This window comes from Phyllobates terribilis, unplaced genomic scaffold (assembly GCF_046119375.1).
Source record: "Phyllobates terribilis strain yellow unplaced genomic scaffold, ASM4611937v1 Scaffold_12__6_contigs__length_324123572, whole genome shotgun sequence".
NCBI lineage: Eukaryota > Metazoa > Chordata > Amphibia > Anura > Dendrobatidae > Phyllobates > Phyllobates terribilis.
The window spans coordinates 21,344,128-21,370,328 of NW_027362772.1; the positions used below are offsets into that span (position 1 = coordinate 21,344,128).

A 26,201-nucleotide genomic window follows, 5' to 3' on the forward strand; every position below is an offset into this window, starting at 1 on the left:
TAGGAGAAGGACGGGCGGGATGAACAGGAACCAAACAAGTCTTATGACAGTCCTGTCCCCAGCGAAGGACTTCTCCGGTCTGCCAGTCAAGCACAGGTGCATGTCTCTGGAGCCAAGGTAGACCTAGTAAGAGGGCGTGAGAGAGTCCAGGCAGAACATGAAAAGAGATGCTCTCAGAATGCAGCATTCCCACCTGCAGAGTTACGGATTCGGTGATGAGTTGGATGGGACGTGGTAAGAGGCCCCCATCCACAGCAGCGACAGATAATGGTATAGCCAGAGGTTTGGAATGCGGTATTTTTCTACCAGGGCCTGTGAAATAAGATTCCCGGCCGCTCCAGAGTCAAGTTGGGCTAGTTCGAAAAAACGATTCTCCCCGCAGATAATTGAGACTGACAGCAGCAGAGATGGAGAGGATTTATTCTTGTCTAGGTCGACCTCTCTGAGCGAACCTAGACACAGGCGTTTCCCGACCTCTCCGGGCAGGTACGGATCCGGTGCTCCTTACTGCCACAGTAGAAGCAGCTCCCCTCGGCACGGCGTAAGTCCTGACGGGTTTTTACCATCTTGGTCTGGTCGACCTGCATAGGATCAGGAGAGTGTACCTGGGGAGAAACGGAGGGAGTGACGGATTTCTGAAAAGAAGGAGCTAGACGTGGAAACCTCCTCTCACGGGTGACTTCTTTGGCACGCTCCTGGAATCGTAGGTCAATCCTGGTGGCAAGAGTTATTAGGTCATCGAGAGTGGTATGAATGTCTCGACCGGCAAGTTCATCTTTAATACGGCCGGACAGACCCTCCCAGAAGACAGATACCAGAGCGTCGTTATCCCAGGCCAGCTCCGAGGCAAGGGTACGGAACCGTATGGCATATTGGCCCACGGTGAGACTTCCCTGACGGAGGCGTAGCAGAGATGATGCGGATGAGGTCTTCCGTCCAGGTTCGTCGAAGACTTTCCGGAAAGCCGTGAGAAAGGCAGGCAAGTCGGACACCAGGGGGTCTCCTCTCTCCCATAGAGGATTTAGCCAGGTCAGGGCCTCCCCGGTGAGATGGGACATGATGAAGGCAATTTTGGCCCGGTCGGAGTTAAACTGGTGGGACAGGAGTTCAAAGTGCAGGGTGCACTGATTTATAAAGCCCCGAGCCTAAGCGGAGTCGCCTCCGAAGCGAGGAGGTGCAGAAAGCCGGGGTCCGGGGTAGGATACCACAGTATTGGTGGGCAGCGGAGCTGCCGGATTGCGAGTCATGGCACTGGCGGTGGTTGATGGTGGAGCAGTCAGAGTGTCCAGGCGAGAATTGACATTCCGCAGGTGACCCAGGATGGACTCCTGTTGGGACCTCTGACGGGACAGTTCATGACACAGGTCCGAGAGTGAGGGAGCTTGGGTGCCACCGGGTTCCATGGCCCGAGCAAACTGTAACGGGTCTGGGAGGCGGAACCTCTGAGCTACTATACAAGGGGGCGGTCCTTGTAAGGGAGCAGGTGGCAACCAGGGAAGACGGGCAGGCAGTCACAGCAGGTGACCGGGACAGTCTCTGAGTGAACGGGCTGGAGGTCACGGCAAGTGACCGGGGCAGTCTCTGGATGAACGGGCAGGAGGTCACGGCAAGTGACCGGGGCATTCTCTGGATGAACGGGCAGGAGGTCACGGCAAGTGACCGGGGCAGTCTCTGGATGAACGGGCAGGAGGTCACGGCAAGTGACCGGGGCAGTCTCTGGGTAAAGGGTAGGTACGACCTGTGATGGCAGAGCCTCCAGGTAGGCTAGCAGGCAGATGGTAGATGTGTGCTCCCAGGTGAGCAAGCGAGAGTCTCTGGAATGGCAGGTGGTCACAGCACGTGACGGCGGAGCCTCCAGGTAGGCTAGCAGGCAGGTAACAGGTGTGCGCTCCCAGGTGAGCGGGCAGGAGTCTCTGGAATGGCAGGTGGTCACAGCACGTGACGGCGGAGCCTCCAGGTAGGCTAGCAGGCAGGTAGCAGGTGTGCGCTCCCAGGTGAGCGGGCAGGAGTCGCTGGAATGTCAGGTGGTCACAGCACGTGACGGCGGAGCCTCCAGGTAGGCTAGCAGGCAGGTAGCAGATGTGCGCTCCCAGGTGAGCGGGCAAGCTGGTCCATAGACAGACTGACAGGAGTTGGAGGGCAGACCGTCGGACCTCAGGCTAGCAGGCAGGTAGCAGAAGAGCGCTCCCAGGTGAGCGGGCAAGCTGGTCCTTAGACAGACTGACAGGAGTCGGTAGGCAGACCGTCGGACCTCAGGCTAGCAGGCAGGTAAGCGGAATATCAGGCAGGAATCAGACAGCAACTGGCAGGAATCTGGCAGGTAACTGGCAACGGGACCTGAGGGCTGAAGCAGAGTAGTGAACAGTGCAACAACATTGCTCGGGCACCTCCATTTTGGAGGAGGTGCCTTATATATGGTGAAGTCCTCCGGCCATTGGCCGGGGACTCCTTAGGACGGCGCGCGCGGCCCCTTTAAGAGGGAGGGAGCGCGCGCGCCCTAAGCACAGTGGCCGGGAAGGAGCGCGCGCTGCCAGCAGAGCGGGAGGAGGACGCCGGGCTCGGAGCAGAGGGGTGAGGGGAACAGCGTCCCTGCCTAGCAGAGGGCAGGGACGCCGGCGCTACACTGGTGTTTATGTGGGACTTTAAGTACTATCTAAAGGGTATGGGCACTTTTAGTCTGACTTATCAGTAGGGCGCATCTTGACTTAGAGTTCTTAGGGCAGCATGAAGAACAAATACGGCTCTGACCATACACTACACACCATAGACCTAGTGTATATGGAGCAGCTATCTCTGGTCGGAAGATCCAAAAGTCAGGATAAATGTGATTTAAATTTTAAATTTTAATTTATTGATTTTCTTAAAGATTTTTAAAACTTTTTAAATTGCATTTCTTTTTTTATTTTTCAGTTCCTCTGGGGCATTTGAACCACCGATCGCTTGTGCTTTATACTAGAAAACCATAGATATATATGAATCAGTTAACTCGGTTAGGAACACCCAGAGGTCGGGCCGCTTGTGATTTGAATTTTTTTTAATTTTTTTAATCTTTAAAACTTTTTTTTTTTATTTCATTTTTTTTCTGCATTCTGTAGGAAATTTGTACCTGTTATTGCTTTACAATACCATAAACCTTTATGAGCAGTTAACTCAGGTCGACGGAGGTCAATTGTCAATTGAATCTTATTTATTTTATATTTTCAAAACTTTTTTTTTTTTACATCTAACTTATTTTTTTTTTAGGTCTCTTAGGGTATGTGAACCTAAGGCTGTTTTACAATACCATAGGCATACATGAAAACGTTTAGGTTAGTTTTGAATGAGAAAGGGGAGGGGGTTGAAATTGTATTTATTTATTTTTTAACAGTTTTTTAAACTTTTTTTTAATTATGTTTGACTTATTTGTTTTTAGTTGCCCTAGGAGATTTGATCCTGGGATCGCTTACACTATATATGTTCACAGGCATCAAAAGATCTAGTGTGATTTATATTTAATTTTTTTTTAACATTTATAAAAACTTTTTTTTTTTTATTACATTTGACTCAGTTTTTTTAGTTCATCTACAGGACGTGAACTTGCCCTCACTTTTGCTAGGCTCACTAGGTGAGGTGGATCCTCAAAGTCCAAGGTTCCACTGGGCAGATGGGCTACGGGCATCACTAGAGCAGGCAGTTCAGGCACACAGGAAACAGATAGCAGTGGTCCTGGAGACCACAGACAGGTAGCAGAGGTCATGGAGACCGCAGACAGGTAGCAGAGGTCCTGGAGACCACAGACAGGTAGCTGAGGTCCTGGAGACCACAGACAGGTAGCAGAGGTCCTGGAGACTGCAGATTGGTAGCGGATGTCCTGGAGACCGCAGACTGGTAGCAGAGGTCCTGGAGACCACAAACAGGTAGCAGTGGTCCTGGAGACCACTGACAGGTAACTGTGGTCCTGGAGACTGCAGACTGATAGCAGATGTCCTGGAGACTGCAGACAGGCAGCAGAGGTCCTGGAGACCGCAGACAGGTAACAGAGGTCCTGGAGACCGCAGACAGGTAGCAGATGTACTGGAAGCTGAAAGGCAGACACGAGAACTAGAAACAGCTAGCAGAGGTCCTGGAAACCACAAGCGGACAGGAGACATCCTGGAGACTGCAGACCGGTAGCAGAGGTCCCGGAGATCGCAGACAGATTGATGAGGTCCTGGAGACCGCAGACAGGTAGCAGAGATACTGGAAGCTGCAAGGCAGACAGGAGAACTGGAAGCATATAGCAGAAGTCCTGGAAGCCACAGGATGACAGGAGACATCTTGGAGACCGCAGACAAGTAGCAAAGGTTCTGGAGACTACAGATAGATAGCAGAGGTCCTGGAGATTGCAGATGGGTAGCAGAGGTCCTGTAAACTACAGGGTAGAAAGGAAAAGTGGAAGCAGGTAGCAGAGGTACTGGATGCTGCAGGCAGAAAGGAGATGTCTTGAAGACAGCAGGCAGGTAGCAGATGTGGAAAAAAAAGAAGAAAAAAATACTTATCAGCTCTCCCAGGAATAAATAAGTTCCAGGATCCACAATTCAGCAATGGATGCAAGGATGATTAACCTAGCTGGTTACCAGGTGGAGTAATGCAAATAAGAAAGTAAAAATTCAGCAATCCCAGGAAGCAATTTAAAAGTTCATCTTTAATACATATTATTTAAAAACACCATAAAGGATGAATAGAAAAATATAATTAAATCCACATGATTTTCTTTTTTCTATTCATTCTTCATGGAGTTTTTAAAGTATATGGGTTAAAGATGTACTTTTCCACAAGGTAGCAGGGGTACTGGAAACCACAGGCAGACAGGAGACATCCTGGAGACTGCAGACAGGTAGCAGAGGTACTGGAAGATCGGAAAATGGTAGCAGAGGTACTGGAAACCACAGGCAGACAGGAGACATCCTGGAGGTACTGGAAAACCGGAAAATGGTAGCAGAGGTACTGGAAGCCGCATTCAGACAGGAGACATCCTGGAGACCGCAGACAGGTAGCAGAGGTACTGGAAGATCGGAAAATGGTAGCAGAGGTACTGGAAGGCCGGAAAATGGTAGCAGAGGTACTGGAAACCACAGGCAGACAGGAGATATCCTGGAGACCGGAGACAGGTTGCAGAGGTACTGGAAGACCGGAAAATGGTAGCAGAGGTACTGGAAACCGCAGGCAGACAGGAGACATGCTGGAGACCGCAGACAGATAGCAGAGGTACTGGAGGACTGAGAAATTGTAGCAGAGGTACTGAAAGCCACATGCAGACAACAGATGTCTTAAACACCCCTTTAACCTCACAGATGAACTTATTTGCATATATGTATTATACTGTGATTTTTTTCTTCTTTTCTGGTTTACCCTATATTCTGCTGACCTAACAAACTATATGAGGAAAGTGGAAGTTGTAGTAAAGATGGCTATATGAAGGAAGCCAATGACATCTGTCTAGAGAAAGAAACCTGTATGTGAAGCAACTTTGCAAGTAGTCTATCTGATCGTTTTGCATACCCAGCTTTAATGCAGACTTTTACATCACGGTGGTTACAGACTACAAACGAACATTTCGTAGTCAGATCCTACAGACCTGTGTTTCCCTCTTCACTCTGCAGTGAAGTGGTATATCGGTATGATGTTACATCACTTTATATTCAGTGCAGGTTTAACCCCAGCCAGAAAATTCACTGATCCTCTGTATACAGGTAAAAAACTGCAGCCCCATCTAAATTTTTCTTGCTTAGCGGCCCTCAATGCCATCCCATTGACTTGACAATCGCCATAGATGGAAAAGTGGAGGTCGCAAGTGAAGGCTCAAAGACTCGGAGAGATTTGAATGCACTATGGGAGAGCATTCCAGAAGGAAGGAGAAGCACGGGAGAAGCTTTGTGGTCCAAAATGGGGAAAAAAGGTTATTAAAGACTTAGAGAGGGTTAAATGCAGAGTTGAGGAGACATGAAACAGATAATGATGAAATACTCATCACCAGGAAGTCTGGAGCAGGAACAGCTGAGCACACAGGAGATCCGGATCCTGGCTTTGAACACAATGGTTGTGCCTGAGGCTCTGCCACTGCTCTTGTCACGTACGGCTTTTCTAAGCCATAGTATGTTGGGTAAACTGGAGTGTAGCGTCTAAAGTATCCCCTGATCTTTACCTCTAAAAATGACCAGTTAACAGGTCAATATTGTCCAGTTTTTGTTCATATTTTATCCTTGCTGTTCCTCTGAGTTTTTAATATTTCGTTTATTTAAAATCCACTTTACGGTTACAGAGATAGGGAGCTTTTTAATCTAATGGTAATTTGTATGGTCTGTTCCTAGGGGGCAGGGTAATTATACAGAGGAGCCTAAAGACATGCCCCCAAGGAATCCTTCAGAGGGTAAAGACCATAAAAATCAGCAATAAATAAAAATCACAGGAACCATATGGCAGATTTAAAAAAAAAAAAAAAAGAGAATAGTCAAGGGAGCAATGGGAACAAAATAACAGCAAAAACTGACCACTTTTGACGAAATCACAGGCCCTTTTTAAACCCGTGCATGGAGTTGCTGTCCTCAGTTTGCAATAGTAGTACTTGAGCTTTTATACATCATTTTACAGTATATGTTTTTATTGCACATTTTTTCCATTATTTTCCCATGATGCAGCTGGGCCCTTTAGTGTTGGTTGGGTAAATTGGTCTGTCCGGTGAGGTGCACTTATATAGTGCTGGGAAGCCCGCCTGATCTAATAGTATGGGTGTCATCAATAAGCTATAAGCCAGATACTGTGCATCACATGTATCTGTGTGACTGGCGCCCCACAATCAGGGATAACAGTACAAGTGTTACACACCTGTCCTGGATCTGTGCTCCCCCACTCTGGTTCGCTAGACTCTGTTGTGCTTCACGTCGTGCTTTACAGGTGGCCTGGCGTGATCTCTTGTGAGCATGTGCCTGTGTCTATGGTATTAAGACTTCAGTGCTAAGACTCTGAGTTGTTCTAAGCTCTTTGACCTTCCCAGCTGCCTGCCTGCAGTCTTCTGGATGTCTCCCGCCTGCCTGCGGTTTCCAGCATCCCAGCTGCCTGCCTGCAGTCTCCTGGATGTCTCCCGTCTGTCTGCAGTTTCCAGCCTCCCAGCTGCCTTTCTGTGGTCTCCTGGACATCCCCTGCCTTTGGCTTCCAGCATACCAGCTGCCTGTCCGTGGTCTCCTGACTTCTCCTGCCCACCTGCGGTTTCCACTATCTCTGCTACCTGTCCATGGTCTCCTGGATGTCTCCCGCCTGACTATGGTCTCCATTATCCCAGCTATCCATGTCCTACGTGGCTCACCTGTATGCTTTACCAATGCCCTTGGTCTGTGTGCCCACCCAGACCTTGGGCTTGGAGGATCCACCTCATCTGGTGAGACTAACAACAAGGACTGAAATCCAGAATAGGATATCAAGCTCCATGACGTGGATGTTTGTGTTTGTCTCCTCCCTGGTGAGGATTAGGTGAAGGCTTCTTCCACAAGACTATGTCTCAACTTAATATTGAGAATAGTTACTACAGTAATAGAGCTTTCCTCTATTTCTGTAAGTACTTCACTTAGGAATGTCCGTGTAGGGAAACGCAGGCAGGGCAAAGAGACTTTCCTTCATGGAGATGAATTATAAGATGAGGGATGTTTCTTTTTTTTTCATATATGTTACTTTCCCAAAGACTGCTACATACTGGTGTGACATCAATGCTGGGAATCATCTAGAATCTTTTGGTCTCTGTTTTAGCCCATACTTCTTTTCTGCAAATTGTTATAAATACACATGTAATCAGGGCTGCCACCAGGAATTTCAGGGCCCCATACTGGCAAAATTTTCAGGCCCCCTTGAGACTCCACCCAGGCTCCACCCCAGCTCCGCGTCCACCCCTCAAACCTTCCACAGCCCCACCGCCCACTCTTGGAAAAACTCCACTTCTGCACCATGTCCTCACTACTCACACATTAACAGTTCCCATGGAACATCATATCACATACATAGCCAGCAGCTTTTGTTTTGGCCAAAAGATTTTTTAAACCGCCATAGACAAGATAGACTCTCTTGGCAGGGCCCTACTCTACTCTAGCCTATTAACAGTTGTTTAAAATACCCAATACTCTTTTTAGGCATATTTTTCTTTAAGAGAATGAGTCACATATATTCTTCAAAATGACCAATAATACCACATACAAGGGACAAATACTGTCACACCATGGCCGGACCACAATTTACAACCAGATAGTGACCGAATAATACCACATACAGGGACAAATACTGTCACACCATGTCTGAACCACATATTACCACCACATAGTGACCGAATAATACAGGGGCAAATACCGCCACACCATGACCAGACGACATATTACCCCAACATAGTGACTGAATAATACCATATACAAGGGACAAATATCGTCACACCATAACCAGACCATATATTACCAACACATAGTGACCGAATAATACCACATGCAAGGGTCAAATACCACCACACTAGTTTGTGGCCGAGCAAGCTTAAATGCTCAGTCACTATTTTTTTTCTGTAGTCTGGTCTGGAGAGTGAAGTCTCCAGGCTATGTGTGGTGAAGACAGAGAGCAAACACCGAAGGACTAGTGTTTGGTGGGACTTCACAGTGCTACTCAGAGTGGGCAAAGCCTCGCTTGTTTATGGACTCTGGTATACTTTATCTTTTGTTTTCCCCTTATCCCGGAGAGTACTTGTTTGTTTTGTGGAACCCTGCTGGAGTTTATGCCATATAATAAACCAGCAGGAAGTTAACCCGAGATGTGTGTCCTGTGTCTACCTCTGTGAGAGCCGAGCAAGTCACTTTACCACACAGTGTACAGGTAATAGTGACTCACCAGTGACATTATACACAGGGCTCTGTATATAGTGTCAGTGTACAGGTGATACAGTGATCACCGTTGACATTATACACAGGAGCTCTGTATATAGTGTATAGTGTACAGATAATACAGGGATTGCCAGTGACATTAAACACAGGAGCTCTGTATATAGTGTATATTGTACAGATAATACAGGGATCACCAGTGACATACACAGGAGCTCTGTATATAGTGTCAGTGTACAGGTAATACAGGGATCACCAGTGACATTATACACAGGAGATCTGTATATCGTGTTAGTGTACAGGTAATACAGTGATCACCAGTGACATTATACACAGGAGCTGTGTATATAGTGTTAGCATATAGGTAATACACTGATCACCGGTGACATTATACACAGGAGCTCTGTATATACTACTGTATATAGTGTATAGTGTAAGTGTACAGATAACACACTGATTCACCACTGACGTCTCATGTTGAAGATATTCATCTTCGTTTTTTTCTTCTTCATCCAGCGCAAACCACCATCACTTCTTCCAGCCAGAACTCGTCTCTGCAGAAAATAACAAAGTTATCTAAAGCATATTCCCCAATATTCCCCCAGCTTCTACACTACGCAAGATGAAGAAAAAAAGCGACAGTGTCGCCCTGCACAGTAACAGGACCCCCCACTGAAAACAGTATCCTCAAAAATAAAATACATCACAGCAGTAATAATATCCCTTAATTAGCCCCTACAGTAATAATGCCCTCCTTCCTGGCACATTTCTGTAATAATGTCCTCCATCCTGTCCCCCATGTGTCTCATTACTGGCCCCATGTGTCTCCATCCTGCTCCTATATGTCCTCCCATCATAACCCCATGTGTCTCCATCCTGCTCCCATATGTCCTCCCATCCTGGCCCCCATGTGTCTCATTCCTGGCCCCATGTGTCTTCATTCTACTCCCATATGTCCTCCCATCATGGCCCCATGTGTCTCAATCCTGCTGCCATATGTTCTCTCATCATGGCCCCCACGTCTCTCATTCCTGACTCCATGTGTCTCCATTCTGCTCCCATATGCTCTCAAATCCTCACCCCATATGTCCTCCCTTCCTGGCCTCATATGTCCTCCCATCCTGGCCCCATATGTCTCCACCCTGACCCCATATATGTCCTCCCATCTGGCCCCATATGTCTCCACCCTGCCCCCCATATGTCTCCATCCTGCCCCCCATATGTCTCCATCCTGCCCCCCCATATATCTACATCTTGCTCCCATATGTCTTCCCATCAAGGCCCCCATGTGTCTCCATCCTGCTCCCATATGTTCCGCCATCCTTGCCCCATATGTCCTCCCTTCCTGCTCCCATATGTTCTCCCATCCTAGCACCATATGTCTTCATCCTGCTTCCTATACAGTATAGACCAAAAGTTTGGACACACCTTCTCATTTAAAGATTTTTCTGTATTTTCATGACTATGAAAATTGTACATTCACACTGAAGGCATCAAAACTATGAATTAACACATGTGGAATTATATACTTAACAAAAAAGTGTGAAACAACTGAAAATATGTCTTATATTCTAGGTTCTTCAAAGTAGCCACCTTTTGCTTTGATGACTGCTTTGCACACTCTTGGCATTCTCTTGATGAGCTTCAAGAGGTAGTCAATGGAAATGGTTTTCACTTCACAGGTGTGTCCTGTCAGGTTTAATAAGTGGGATTTCTTGCCTTATAAATGGGGTTGGGACCATCAATTGTGTTGTGCAGAAGTCAGGTGGATACACAGCTGATAGTCCTACTGAACAGACTGTTAGAATTTGTATTATGGCAAGAAAAAAGCAGCTAAGTAAAGAAAAACGAGTGGCCATCATTACTTTAAGAAATGAAGGTCAGTCAGTCCGAAAAATTGGAAAAACTTTGAAAGTGTCCCCAAGTGCAGTTGCAAAAACCATCAAGCGCTACAAAGAAACTGGCTCACATGAGGACCGCCCCAGGAAAGGAAGACCAAGAGTCACCTCTGCTTCTGAGGATAAGTTTATCTGAGTCACCATCCTCAGAAATCGCAGGTTAACAGCAGCTCAGATTAGAGACCAGGTCAATGCCACACAGAGTTCTAGCAGCAGACACATCTCTACAACAACTGTTAAGAGGAGACTTTGTGCAGCAGGCCTTCATGGTAAAATAGCTGCTAGGAAACCACTGCTAAGGACAGGCAACAAGCAGAAGAGACTTGTTTGGGCTAAAGAACACAAGGAATGGGCATTAGACCAGTGGAAATCTGTGCTTTGGTCTGATGAGTCCAAATTTGAGATCTTTGGTTCCAACCACCGTGTCTTTGTGCGACGCAGAAAAGGTGAACGGATGGACTCTACATGCCTGGTTCCCTCCGTGAAGCATGGAGGAGCAGGTGTGATGGTGTGGGGGTGCTTTGCTGGTGACACTGTTGGGGATTTATTCAAAATTGAAGGCATAGTGAACCAGCATGGCTACCACAGCATCTTGTATATCAAAAAGGTCAACAATTACACCTCCCAATAGGATATTTACCACACAAGCACGGGCTACATGGGCCCGGCGTCACGCCCCCTTTGAAGAAGCATATGGTGAAACGGCGTCGCCGGGGCAGATTTTTTCAAACACCTCTACAGGCTGTACACTGTTATCAATAGTCACAAGTTAGTACTATCTTTTGCAGTTCATGCCTATGGCTAACTTGACTCGATATATATAGCTCTCCATTAATAACTTCATTAGGTGCTGTTTTTGTCTTTTACATACCACTTGGTAATTGTATCAATGCACTCATACTTATAAGTATAGTCAACTTTCTTAAATATAGGGAGAGAAATCTCTCTTATGCACCTGCACTTTACGTTTGGATTAGAGCGGATTGGATCTAATTATCTACAGCACTTTATGGCCAGGGAGGGAGTGCAATATAGGCACCATGGATTTTTAGGCATGTCTTTATGATGTATTATTGTATGAAATTGTAGCCAGTATTGAGGTTTGAATTGATGAAATCTGAAGGCACCTGTTTTTTAATTAAAATTTTTTTTTTTAAATTTTGAAATAAAAATAATCTATTTTAAGAATTTGTATTTAATCTTCCTTTAAGCTGGGCCCATGTAGCCCATGCTTGTGTGGTAAATACTACAGCATCTTGCAGCGGCATGCTATTCCATCAGGTTTGCGTTTAGTTGGACCATCATTTATTTTTCAACAGGACAATGACCCCAAACACACCTCCAGGCTGTGTAAGGGCTATTTGACCAAGAGGGAGAGTGATGGGGTGCTACGCCAGATGAACTGGCCTCCACAGTCACCAGACCTGAACCCAATCGAGATGGTTTGGGGTGAGCTGGACCGCAGAGTGAAGGCTAAAGGGCCAACAAGTGCTAAGTATCTCTGGGAACTCCTTCAAGATTGTTGGAAGACCATTTCCAGTGACTACCTCTTGAAGCTCATCAAGAGAATGACAAGAGTGTGCAAACCAATCATCAAAGCAAAAGGTGGCTACTTTGAAGAACCTAGAATATAAGACTTATTTTCAGTTGTTTCACACTTTTTTGTTAAGTATATAATTCCACATGTGTTAACTCATAGTTTTGATTCCTTCAGTGTGAATGTACAATTTTCATAGTCAAGAAAATACAGAAAAATCTTTAAATGAGAAGGTGTGTCCAAACTTTTGGTCTGTACTGTATGTCCTCCCATCATGGCCCCATGTGTCTCCATCCTGCCTTCCATATGTTCTCCCATCATGGCTCCATATGTCCTCCCATCCTGGCCTCGTATATGTCCTCCCATCCTGGCCCCATATGTCTGCATCCTGCCTCCCATATGTCCTTCCATCATGGTCCTATGTATCTCCATCCTGCTCCCATATGTCCTCCCATCACGGCCCCATGTGTCTCCATCCTGCCTTCCATATGTTCTCCCATCATGGCCCCATATGTCCTCCCATCCTGGCCCCATATATGTCCTCCCATCCTGGCCCCATATGTCTGCAACCGGCCTCCTATACATCCTTCCATCATGGCCCCATGTGTCTCCATCCTGCCCCCATAAGTTCTTGCATCTTGGCCCCACATGTCCTCCCATCCTGGCCCTATATATGTCCTCCCATCCTGGCCCCATATGTCTCCATCCTGCTCCCATATGTCCTCCCATCCTGGCCCCCATATGTCTCATTCCTGGCCCCATGTGTCTCCATCCTGCTCCCATATGTCCTCCCATCATGGCCCCATATGTCCTCCCTTCCTGGCCCCATATGTCTCCATCCTGCTTTCAATATGTCCTCCCATCAAGGCCCCATATGTCCTCCTTTCCTGGCCCCATATGTCTCCATCCTGCTTTCAATATGCCCTCCCATCATGCCCCATGTGTCTCCATCCTGCCCCCATAAGGTCTCCCATCCTGGCCCCATATGTCCTCCCATCCTGCTCCCATATGTCCTCCCATCCCGGCCCCCATATGTCTCATTCCTGGCCCCATGTGTCTCCATCCTGCTCCCATATGTCCTCCCATCATGGCCCCATATGTCCTCCCTTCCGGGCACCATATGTCTCCATCCTGCTTTCAATATGTCCTCCCATCATGGCCCCTTGTGTCTCCATCGTGCCCCCATAAGGTCTCCCATCCTGGCCCCATATATGTCTTCCCATCCTGGTCCCATATATGTCCTCCCATCCTGGCCCCATATGTCTCATTCCTGGCCCCATGTGTCTCCATCTTGCTCCCATATGTCCTCCCATCATGGCCCCATATGTCCTCCCTTCCTGGCCCCATATGTCTCCATCCTGCTTTCAATATGTCCTCCCATCAAGGCCCCATATGTCCTCCTTTCCTGGCCCCATATGTCTCCATCCTGCTTTCAATATGCCCTCCCATCATGCCCCATGTGTCTCCATCCTGCCCCCATAAGGTCTCCCATCCTGGCCCCATATGTCCTCCCATCCTGCTCCCATATGTCCTCCCATCCCGGTCCCCATATGTCTCATTCCTGGCCCCATGTGTCTCCATCCTGCTCCCATATGTCCTCCCATCATGGCCCCATATGTCCTCCCTTCCGGGCACCATATGTCTCCATCCTGCTTTCAATATGTCCTCCCATCATGGCCCCTTGTGTCTCCATCGTGCCCCCATAAGGTCTCCCATCCTGGCCCCATATATGTCTTCCCATCCTGGTCCCATATATGTCCTCCCATCCTGGCCCCATATGTCTCATTCCTGGCCCCATGTGTCTCCATCCTGCTCCCATATGTCCTCCCATCATGGCCCCATATGTCCTCCCTTCCTGGCCCCATATGCCTCCATCCTGCTTTCAATATGTCCTCCCATCAAGGCCCCATATGTCCTCCTTTCCTGGCCCCATATGTCTCCATCCTGCTTTCAATATGCCCTCCCATCATGCCCCATGTGTCTCCATCCTGCCCCCATAAGGTCTCCCATCCTGGCCCCATATGTCCTCCCATCCTGCTCCCATATGTCCTCCCATCCCGGCCCCCATATGTCTCATTCCTGGCCCCATGTGTCTCCATCCTGCTCCCATATGTCCTCCCATCATGGCCCCATATGTCCTCCCTTCCGGGCACTATATGTCTCCATCCTGCTTTCAATATGTCCTCCCATCATGGCCCCTTGTGTCTCCATCGTGCCCCCATAAGGTCTCCCATCCTGGCCCCATATATGTCTTCCCATCCTGGTCCCATATATGTCCTCCCATCCTGGCCCCATATGTCTCCATCCTGCCCCCCATATGTCTCCATCTTGCACCCAATAAGTATCCATCCTGCCCTAATATGTCTCCATCTTGCCCCCATATGTCTCCATCCTGCCCCCCAATATGTCTTCATCCTGCCCCCAATATGTCTCCATCCTGCCCCCATATGTCCTCCCATCCAGACCCCCATGTGTCTCATTTTTGGCCCCATGTGTCCCCATCCTGCTCCCATATGTTCTCCCATCCTGGCCCATATATGTTTTCTCATCATGGCCCCATATGTTTTCCCACCCTGGCCCCATGTGTCTCCATCCTGCCCTCATATGTTCTCCCATCCTGGCCCCATATGTCCTCCCATCCTGGCCCCATATATGTCCTTCCATCCTAGCCCCATATGTCTCCATCCTGCCCCCCCCATATGTCCTCCCATCTGGACCCCCATATGTGTCCCCATCCTGCTCCCATATGTTCTCCAATCCTGGCCCATATATGTTCTCCCATCCTGGCCCCATATGTCCTCCGATCCTGGCCCCATATATGGTCCTTCCATCCTAGCCCAATATGTCTCCATCCTGTCCCACCCCCATATGTTCTCCCATCCAGACCCCCATGTGTCTCCATCATGCTCCCATATATTCGCCAATCCTGGCTCCATCTGTCCTCCCATCCTAGCCCCATGTTTTCCCATCCCGGAACCATCTGTCCTGCCATCCTGGGCCTATATGTCATCTCATCCTGGCCCCATATATGTCCTCCCATCCTGGCTCCATATGTCTCCATCCTGCCCCCCCCACATGTCTACATCCTACCCCCCCCATATGTCTCCATCATGCCCCCTCATATGTCTCCATGCTACCCCAACATATGTCTCTCAATATTGCAGAATGCAGTACCAATGCTCAGTCACTATTTTTTTTCTGTCGTCTGGTCTGGAGAGTGAAGTTTCCAGGCTATGTGTGGTGAAGCCAGAGAGCAAACACCAAAGGACTGGTGTTTGTAGGGACTTCACTGTGCTACTCGGAGCGGGTGAAGCCTTGCTTGTTTATGGACTCTGCTATACTTTATCTTTTGTTTTCCCCTTATCCCGGAGAGTACTTGTTTGTTTTGTGGAACCCTGCTGGAGTTTATGCCATACAATAAACCAGCAGGAAGTTAACTTGAGACGTGTGGCCTGTGTCAGCCTCTGTGAGAGCCGAGCAAGTCGCTTTACCACACAGTGTACTCCATCATATGGGAGCAGGATGTGTCTCCATCATGCTCCCATATGTTCTCCAATCCTGGCCCCATCTGTCCTCCCATCCTGGCCCCATATGTTTTCCTATCCTGGCCCCATCTGTCCTCCCATCCTGGCCCTATATGTCCTCCCATCCTGGCCCATATATGTCCTCCCATTCTGGCCCCATATGTCTCCATCCCACCCCCCACATGTCTCCATCCAGCCTCCCCCCCCTTATGTCTCCATCATGCCCCCTCATATGTCTCTATGCTGCCCCCACATATGTTTCTTAATATTGTGGATTGCAGTACCAAAAGGAAAAAAAAGGTTCTCCTTGCCTGGCCGCGGTCCATCTGTGTCCTACTCCTCAACCATTTGAGCTGCGGATGTGCCGGCGCATGACAGTGACGTCATACGCCGGCGGAGTGCATGCGGATGTCTGCTGCCGGCCTCTGATTGGCTGGCGGCTCCTATTGCAGTGCAGGAAGCGGGTCCGGCACGGCAATAGATTTCAACTGAATGTGTGTACGAGGACGCACGTTCAGTTACTGAACGAACGGCCGAATCCTGCCCCTGTGGCCCGGTGAGGAGGGAGACCCGGACAGGGCCCCTCTCCTCACCAGGCCCCATACGCCAGTAAGGGCAGTAATGCCCTGATGGCGGCCCTGAATGTAATCCCTGAATGGGGCACATTGAGTACAGTGGATACCAAAAAGAAACTAGCAACAGCAGGTATCGGCACTTCTCATCCAGAACTGCACCTGACTACATCTCCCAGTACCTCTTGATTCTGTGTGCTTCTGCAACCTAGTGGGGATGCAGGGGACAGAGTAAATATGGAATTGTTGACCAAGGATCTGGGATCAGAGAACCACAAGGCCAAGAGAGAAAGAGAATGTGGCCACTTCAGAGTGAAAAGAGTCCTACACTGCCGGACAGAGAAGAGACACAGAGAAGGTCTTGAAAGCCTCCCAGCTCAGTCCTAGTGAAGAGAACCCTGAAGTTACAGAGGACAGGCACTGTAAGGTAGTAAATGTCGGAAAAGATTGGAGGTTCCAACATCCGCAGAGAAAACTACGCATTTCGAACGCAAACAGGTTTCTTAATCATAGAACTCCAAGAGAAAGTTTGAAGGAATAATCCAGGTTTATCACGAAATCCTCACATCTCGTGCAGCACACTGTGAGGATTCTCCGGTGCCAGAGGCGAGATTGAGCGGTAATGTCACTGAAAGTAAATTGAGGGAGGCTGCAGACGTCTAGTCGGAATGTGGCCAGGAGTTTGCATATCACATACTTGTGGTCGCATGAGCGCTCGGTCTCGCCACTGACAACGGCGAATCTCCAAAGCGTGCGCTGTGCACGATGAGAAGATTCACAAGTCTGCAGTCACATAGAATGACCGCAGATTTTCAAGATAGCACCGAACAAACCCTTTAAGTTATTTAATCAGATTCTTACAGTGCTATGATTGAGAGCCCTATGTGGGTGTCGAAAAGCATAGGAAAAGTGTTTCTGGATGACTTTAGTTCAATCTTTATACTTTTTACAGCAGTTACACTAAAATTAAGTTTTAAAGCTGGAACCTCTAATCTTGTACTATTATTTGGGAACAGGCGCACACTTTTTGTCCGTGCACCGCACTTGTGAAGCTGATTATCTACCTTGGGATTGGTGAGCGGATGTAGATATTTTCTCATCTTTTTTCTACTATAAGGTGGTAACCAGGTATCAAGATGTTCATGATGGTCAGACAGGGAACGTTTGGAAGTTATCAGGCACCAAATACTAAGAAGACATAGATAATCTGATACATAAATATACACAGCCGGATCCGGATACAGGAACAAGAAGAACAAATATTCAGCACCTGGAAATCCTGAGCAGGAACGGCTGAGGAGACAGGAGACACTTGGCTTCATTCACAGATAATAATCATCACGCCTGGGGCGTTAATAAATCTGCACAGAGCAAATAAGTAGGTGCATTATGTACATCAGCTCCAATAGGATAGAAAGTAATAACCTCAACAGAAAGAAACAATTGTGCTCAGGTGCCCAACCCAGAAACAAGGCCGGTGCCCTACCAGATTGCTGCGCTGCCCGTCCTTGGCACTGCCCACCTACAAGCAGCAGGACATATAATCCATTGCTCGTCACATCATTTATCTACAGCTCTTCTGCGTCCTTGGAGATCGTCATCACCTGCGGAATCTCTCTGCATCTCATCTTGTAAGATATAGAATTACAATAGATGAATCCGCAATGATGTCGGCTTTGTACTTTACTTATCAGATCACCATTATAGAACATATAATAATATGGTGCGCGGTCTATTATTAGGATGTAATCATATATAATCTGATGTGTGTTGCAATAAGTATCTTATGTAAATGTCTATGACCGCACATAAATAGGAATAAACTTATATAAGACGATCACAACTGCAGCAAAACAAGTTATGCTTTGGTAATAAATTAATTTCTCTATTTTAAGAAATTTGTAGACACAAGCATGGGATATCCTGTACTGATCCTGACTTACATCCTGTATTACACTCCAGAGCTGCACTCACTATTCTGCTGGTGCAGTCACTGTGTACATACATTACATTACTGATCCTGAGTTACATCCTGTATTATACTCCAGAGCTGCGCTCACTATTCTGCTGGTGCAGTCACTGTGTACATACATTACATTACTGATCCTGAGTTACATCCTGTATTATACTCCAGAGCTGCACTCACTATTCTGCTGGTGCAGTCACTGTGTACATACATTACATTACTGATCCTGAGTTACATCCTGTATTATACTCCAGAGCTGCACTCACTATTCTGCTTGTGCAGTCACTGTGTACATACATTACATTACTGATCCTGAGTTATATCCTGTATTATACTCCAGAGCTGCACTCACTATTCTGCTGGTGGAGTCATTGTGTATATATATTACATTACTGATCCTGAGTTACATCCTGTACTATGTTCCAGAGCTGCACTCACTATTCTGCTGGTGCAGTCACTGTGTACATACATTACATTACTGATCCTGAGTTACATCCTGTATTATACTCCAGAGCTGCACTCACTATTCTGCTTGTGCAGTCACTGTGTACATACATTACATTACTGATCCTGAGTTATATCCTGTATTATACTCCAGAGCTGCACTCACTATTCTGCTGGTGGAGTCATTGTGTACATATATTACATTACTGATCCTAAGTTACATCCTGTATTATACTCCAGAGCTGCACTCACTATTCTGCTGGTGCAGTCACTGTGTACACACATTACTGATCCCGTACGGATCCTGAGTTACATCCTGTATTATACTCCAGAGCTGCACTCACTATTCTGCTGGTGCAGTCACTGTTTACATACATTACATTACTGATCCTGAGTTACGTCCTGTATTATACTCCAGAGCTTCACTCGCTATTCTGCTGGTGCAGTCACTGTGTACATACATTACATTACTGATCCTGAGTTACATCCTGTATTATTCTCCAGAGCTGCACTCACTATTCTGCTGGTGCAGTCACTGTGTACATACATTACATTACTGATCCTGAGTTACATCCTGTATTATACTCCAGAGCTGCACTCACTATTCTGCTGGTGGAGTCACTGTATACATACATTACATTACTGATCCTGAGTTACCTCCTGTATTATACTCCAGAGCTGCACTCACTATTCTGCTGGTGCAGTCACTGTGTACATACATTACATTACTGATCCTGAGTTACATCCTGTATTATACTCCAGAGCTGCGCTCACTATTCTGCTGGTGCAGTCACTGTGTACATACATTACATTACTGATCCTGAGTTACATCCTGTATTATACTCCAGAGCTGCACTCACTATTCTGCTGGTGCAGTCACTGTGTACATACATTACATTACTGATCCTGAGTTACATCCTGTATTATACTCCAGAGCTGCACTCACTATTCTGCTTGTGCAGTCACTGTGTACATACATTACATTACTGATCCTGAGTTATATCCTGTATTATACTCCAGAGCTGCACTCACTATTCTGCTGGTGGAGTCATTGTGTATATATATTACATTACTGATCCTGAGTTACATCCTGTACTATGTTCCAGAGCTGCACTCACTATTCTGCTGGTGCAGTCACTGTGTACATACATTACATTACTGATCCTGAGTTACATCCTGTATTATACTCCAGAGCTGCACTCACTATTCTGCTTGTGCAGTCACTGTGTACATACATTACATTACTGATCCTGAGTTATATCCTGTATTATACTCCAGAGCTGCACTCACTATTCTGCTGGTGGAGTCATTGTGTACATATATTACATTACTGATCCTAAGTTACATCCTGTATTATACTCCAGAGCTGCACTCACTATTCTGCTGGTGCAGTCACTGTGTACAGACATTACTGATCCCGTACGGATCCTGAGTTACATCCTGTATTATACTCCAGAACTGCACTCACTATTCTGCTGGTGCAGTCACTGTTTACATACATTACATTACTGATCCTGAGTTACGTCCTGTATTATACTCCAGAGCTTCACTCGCTATTCTGCTGGTGCAGTCACTGTGTACATACATTACATTACTGATCCTGAGTTACATCCTGTATTATACTCCAGAGCTGCACTCACTATTCTGCTGGTGCAGTCACTGTGTACATACATTACATTACTGATCCTGAGTTACATCCTGTATTATACTCCAGAGCTGCACTCACTATTCTGCTGGTGGAGTCACTGTGTACATACATTACATTACTGATCCTGAGTTACCTCCTGTATTATACTCCAGAGCTGCACTCACTATTCTGCTGGTGCAGTCACTGTGTACATACATTACATTACTGATCCTGAGTTACCTCCTGTATTATACTCCAGAGCTGCACTCACTATTCTGCTGGTGCAGTCACTGTGTACATACATTACATTACTGAACCTGAGTTACATCCTGTATTATACTCCAGAGCTGCACTCACTATTCTGCTGGTGCAGTCACTGTGTACATACATTACATTACTGATCCTGAATTACATCCTGTATTATACTCCAGAGCTGCACTCACTATTCTGCTGGTGCAGTCACTGTGTACATACATTACATTACTGATCCTGAGTTACATCCTGTATTATACCCCAGAGCTGCACTCACTATTCTGCTGGTGCAGTCACTGTGTCCATACATTACATTACTGATCCTGAGTTACATCCTGTATTATCCTCCAGAGCTGCACTCACTATTCTGCTGGTGCAGGCACTGTGTACATACATTACATTACTGATCCTGAGTTACATCCTGTATTATACTCCAGAGATGCACTCACTATTCTGCTGGTGCAGTCACTGTGTACATACATTACATTACTGATCCTGAGTTACATCCTGTATTATACTCCAGAGCTGCACTCACTATTCTGCTGGTGCAGTCACTGTGTATATACATTACATTACAGATCCTGAGTTACATCCTGTATTATACTCAAGAGCTGCACTCACTATTCTGCTGGTGCAGTCACTGTGTACATACATTACATTACTGATCCTGAGTTACATCCTGTATTATACTCCAGAGCTGCACTCACTATTCTGCTGGTGCAGTCACTGTGTATATACATTACATTACAGATCCTGAGTTACCTCCTGTATTATACTCCAGAGCTGCACTCACTATTCTGCTGGTGCAGTCACTGTGTACATACATTACATTACTGATCCTGAGTTACATCCTGTATTGTACTCCAGAGCTGCACTCACTATTCTGCTGGTGCAATCACTGTGTACAAACATTACATTACTGATCCTGAGTTACATCTTGTATTATACCCCAGAGCTGCACTCACTATTCTGCTGGTGCAGTCACTGTGTACATACATTACATTACTGATTCTGAGTTCCATCCTGTATTATACCCCAGAGCTGCACTCACTATTCTGCTGGTGCAGTCACTGTGTATATACATTACATTACTGATCCTGAGTTACATCCTGTATTATACTCCAGAGCTGCACTCACTATTCTGCTGGTGCAGTCACTGTGTACATACATTACATTACTGATCCTGAGTTACATCCTGTATTATACTCCAGAGCTGCACTCACTATTCTGCTGGTGAAGTCACTGTGTACATACATTACATTACTGATCCTGAGTTACATCCTGTATTATACTCCAGAGCTGCACTCACTATTCTGCTGGTGCAGTCACTGTGTACATACATTACATTACTGATCCTCAGTTACATCCTGTATTATACTCCAGAGCTGCACTCACTATTCTGCTGGTGCAGTCACCGTGTACATACATTACATTACTGATCCTGAGTTACCTCCTGTATTATACTCCAGAGCTGCACTCACTATTCTGCTGGTGCAGTCACTGTGTACATACATTACATTACTGATCCTGAGTTACATCCTGTATTATACTCCAGAGCTGCACTCACTATTCTGCTGGTGCAGTCACCGTGTACATGCATTACATTACTGATCCTGAGTTACATCCTGTATTATACTCCAGAGCTGCACTCACTATTCTGCTGGTGCAGTCACTGTGTACATGCATTACATTACTGATCCTGAGTTATATCCTGTATTATACTCCAGAGCTGCACTCACTAGTCTGCTGGTGCAGTCACTGTGTACATACATTACATTACTGATCCTGTATTATCCTCCAGAGCTGCACTCACTATTCTGCTGGTGCAGTCACTGTGTACACACATTACATTACTGATCCTGAGTTACATCCTGTATTATACTCCAGAGCTGCGCTCACTATTCTGCTGGTGCAGTCACTGTGTACATACATTACATTACTGATCTTGAGTTACCTCCTGTATTATACCCCAGAGCTGCACTCACTATTCTGCTGGAGTCACTGTGTACATACATTACATTACTGATCCTGAGTTACCTCCTGTATTATACTCCAGAGCTGCACTCACTATTCTGCTGGTGCAGTCACTGTGTACATACATTACATTACTGATCCTGAGTTACATCCTGTATTACACTCCAGAGCTGCACTCACTATTCTGCTGGTGCAGTCACCGTGTACATGCATTACATTACTGATCCTGAGTTACATCCTGTATTATACTCCAGAGCTGCACTCACTATTCTGCTGTTGCAGTCACTGTGTACATGCATTACATTACTGATCCTGAGTTATATCCTGTATTATACTCCAGAGCTGCACTCACTATTCTGCTGGTGCAGTCACTGTGTACATACATTACATTACTGATCCTGTATTATCCTCCAGAGCTGCACTCACTATTCTGCTGGTGCAGTCACTGTGTACATACATTACATTACTGATCTTGAGTTACCTCCTGTATTATACCCCAGAGCTGCACTCACTATTCTGCTGGAGTCACTGTGTACATACATTACATTACTGATCCTGAGTTACCTCCTGTATTATACTCCAGAGCTGCACTCACTATTCTGCTGGTGCAGTCACTGTGTACATACATTACATTACTGATCCTGAGTTATATCCTGTATTATACTCCAGAGCTGCACTCACTATTCTGCTGGTGCAGTCACTGTGTACATATATTACATTACTGATCCTGAGTTACATCCAGTATTATACTCCAGAGCTGCACTCACTATTCTGCTGGTGCAGTCATTGTGTACATACATTACATTACTGATCCTGAGTTACCTCCTGTATTATACCCCAGAGCTGCACTCACTATTCTGCTGGTGCAGTCATTGTGTACATACATTACATTACTGATCCTGAGTTACATCCAGTATTATACTCCAGAGCTGCACTCACTATTCTGCTGGTGCAGTCATTGTGTACATACATTACATTACTGATCCTGAGTTACCTCCTGTATTATACCCCAGAGCTGCACTCACTATTCTGCTGGTGCAGTCATTGTGTACATACAATACATTTCTGATCCTGAGTTACATCCTGTATTATACTCCAGAGCTGCACTCACTACTCTGCTGGTGCAGTCACTGTGTACATACATTACATTACTGATCCTGAGTTACATCCTGTAGATCTTTTATTATAAAAATGAAAAACATAACAATAATAATAACAGAAACATAACAAAATTAATAACCAGAAAATAAACAATGTAATGAACTGGTCCAGCCGCTCCCTCTCTCCTCACACACATATTATACATATATACACAATAATAACCACCTACACCGTGACATCTGGTCCGGTTACCCAACAAATAATAACAATATAATAAACAATAACCGACAAATTATATACAAACTAATATATACATTTTTTTTTTTTTTTTAATAAATAAAATAAAATAAATACTAACTATACAAATATATACAAGACAAAACAAAACCCCCCACACTCGAGCCCACCAGTCCCTCCCCGGCACTGACCTGAGAGCTGGTCCTGCGCCTCATGCCTCAGTCCATGTCCAACGTCCATAGGCCAGATCAGGCAGTGCCAGTTTTTCACCCAAATAACCAGTGTCCCACAAGATGAACCCACCTCCCCCCTTTTCCCTCCACCCAACCTAACACCTACACCCAAACCCATATATACAATATATACAGAAACAAACAATACAATAACCACAACTGACAAAGCCCAAGTTCTGCGCCTGCAGCCCTACATCACTGTCTACTGATCAATAAAACAAAAATCTATGGTGTCAGCAGCAGCCCACCACCAGGAGAGCAGATGACCAGACTAGGGCACACTAAAAGAAAAGCCCCTCCAGAGGAGAGCGGCCCTCCGTGTACCCAGTCTCTCATACTCCAGAGAACGCACCTTCACCAGGTCACCGAGTATGGTCCTAAACACATCGTCCACTGGGAGGATTTTCCGCTGCGTCGATACTAAGCACCGTGCGTTCCACGTGTGATACCTAACCACTGCGCTAACTAGAAATAAGGTGCAGCGGTCCCGACCACCCAGGTCCCCGAATGCTCCATAGGCCCATTCCGCATAAGAGAGACCGGCCAGCCGGGCCCAGCCAATGGAGGCGCCCACCCTGTTGTACACCTCTATGTTAAAGGGACAACGAAGCAGGAAGTGGTCCATGCTTTCAAGCATGGTACCACAATGCTCCCGAGGACAGTTCCTGTCCTCAGAGCTCCTACACTTCAGATTGTCCCTCACACACAGTTTCCCATGGAAGCAGCGCCAAGCCAAGTCCCAAACCTTCGAGGGGATCCTGATAGAATTCAAAAGATGCAGACCCACCCCAAGATCCCGACTTGGGCAATCCCTGAGCGCCAGAGGCCTCTGAAGATGGGTCAACAGAACCCTTTTGTCAAGGAGCTTCCTTGGCAGAGTCCTGACCTCCCACATTCCCAGACCCCACCGGCGAATTACCTTCAGAACCACGGTAGCGTAAGCCGGGAGATGTCCATGCGGTGTGCGGAGATCCTTCACTTGCCCTCCTGTCTCCCATTCCTTGAAGAAAGGCTGAAACCATCCCTTACAGGAGAATACCCACGGAGGAGCCCTCTCTTTCCAGAGGTTTGCAATATTGATCTTAATGAAGGTATTCACAAGGAATACCACAGGGTTGACCATACCCAACCCTCCTAGTCTCCTCGTACGGTAAGTAACCTCCCTCTTGACCAGGTTCAGTCTATTCCCCCATAACAGTTGAAAGAACAAACTGTAGACCCGAGTCCAGAGAGGCTCTGGCAAGATGCACACACTGCCCAGATAGATCAGCAAAGGGAGCAGGTAAGTTTTGATCAGGTTTACCCTTTCCCTTAGGGTCAAAGACCAACCCTTCCATTGGTTCACCTTCTGAGTGGCGATCTCTAGCCTGCTGTCCCAATTTTGTTTGGGGTAATCCCCCTGGCCAAATTCGATGCCAAGAACTTTTGCAGAGACTTTGGGTTCTGGAAGGGTGTCCGGGAGATCAAAACCAGGATCTCCTCCTCCCAGCCAGAGACTCTCACACTTATCCCGGTTGATCTTAGACCCGGATGCCTCCGAGTAGCGATTTACCTCTGACATCAGCCATTCTACCTCCCCATCAGAGGAAACAAAAACGGTGACGTCATCGGCATACGCCACCACTCTCAGAGTGGCTTCCGGTGCTGCCCGGTCCATCCCGATCCCAGCTAACGGTCCACGCTCCACCCTCCTAAGAAGTGGGTCAATCGAAAACGCGTACAGTAGCGGGCTCAAGGGACAACCCTGGCGAACACCACACCCAACCTCAAAAGAGCTGCCAATCCAACCGTTCACAAGCGGGAAACTCTCTGCCCCAGCGTACAAGGTCTTAAGCCAATCAACGAACCCCCCCGGCAGGCCATACCTCAGAAGGACAGACCAGAGGTACTCATGATTAACCCGATCAAACGCTTTTGCCTGGTCCAATGACAGCATGTACCCCTTCCAGTGGCCAGCCCTACCCTGCTCCACCGC

The 26,201-nt window shown here is 46.8% G+C and overlaps 1 protein-coding gene across 3 annotated transcripts in view; it reads left to right on the forward strand.

The window, feature by feature from the left end:
- Positions 1-17,663: 17,663 nt before the first annotated feature.
- LOC141171957 (chymotrypsin inhibitor-like) overlaps positions 17,664-26,201 on the forward strand; it is a 349,651-nt gene continuing 341,113 nt past the window's right edge. Inside the window, exon 1 of one of the 3 annotated variants that reach the window (XM_073655688.1) lies at positions 17,664-18,023. The gene's annotated coding sequence lies outside the window, so the exon portion shown is untranslated. The remainder of the gene's footprint in view (positions 18,024-26,201) is intronic. The other 2 variants (XR_012252398.1, XM_073655690.1) reach the window with 2 other exon arrangements.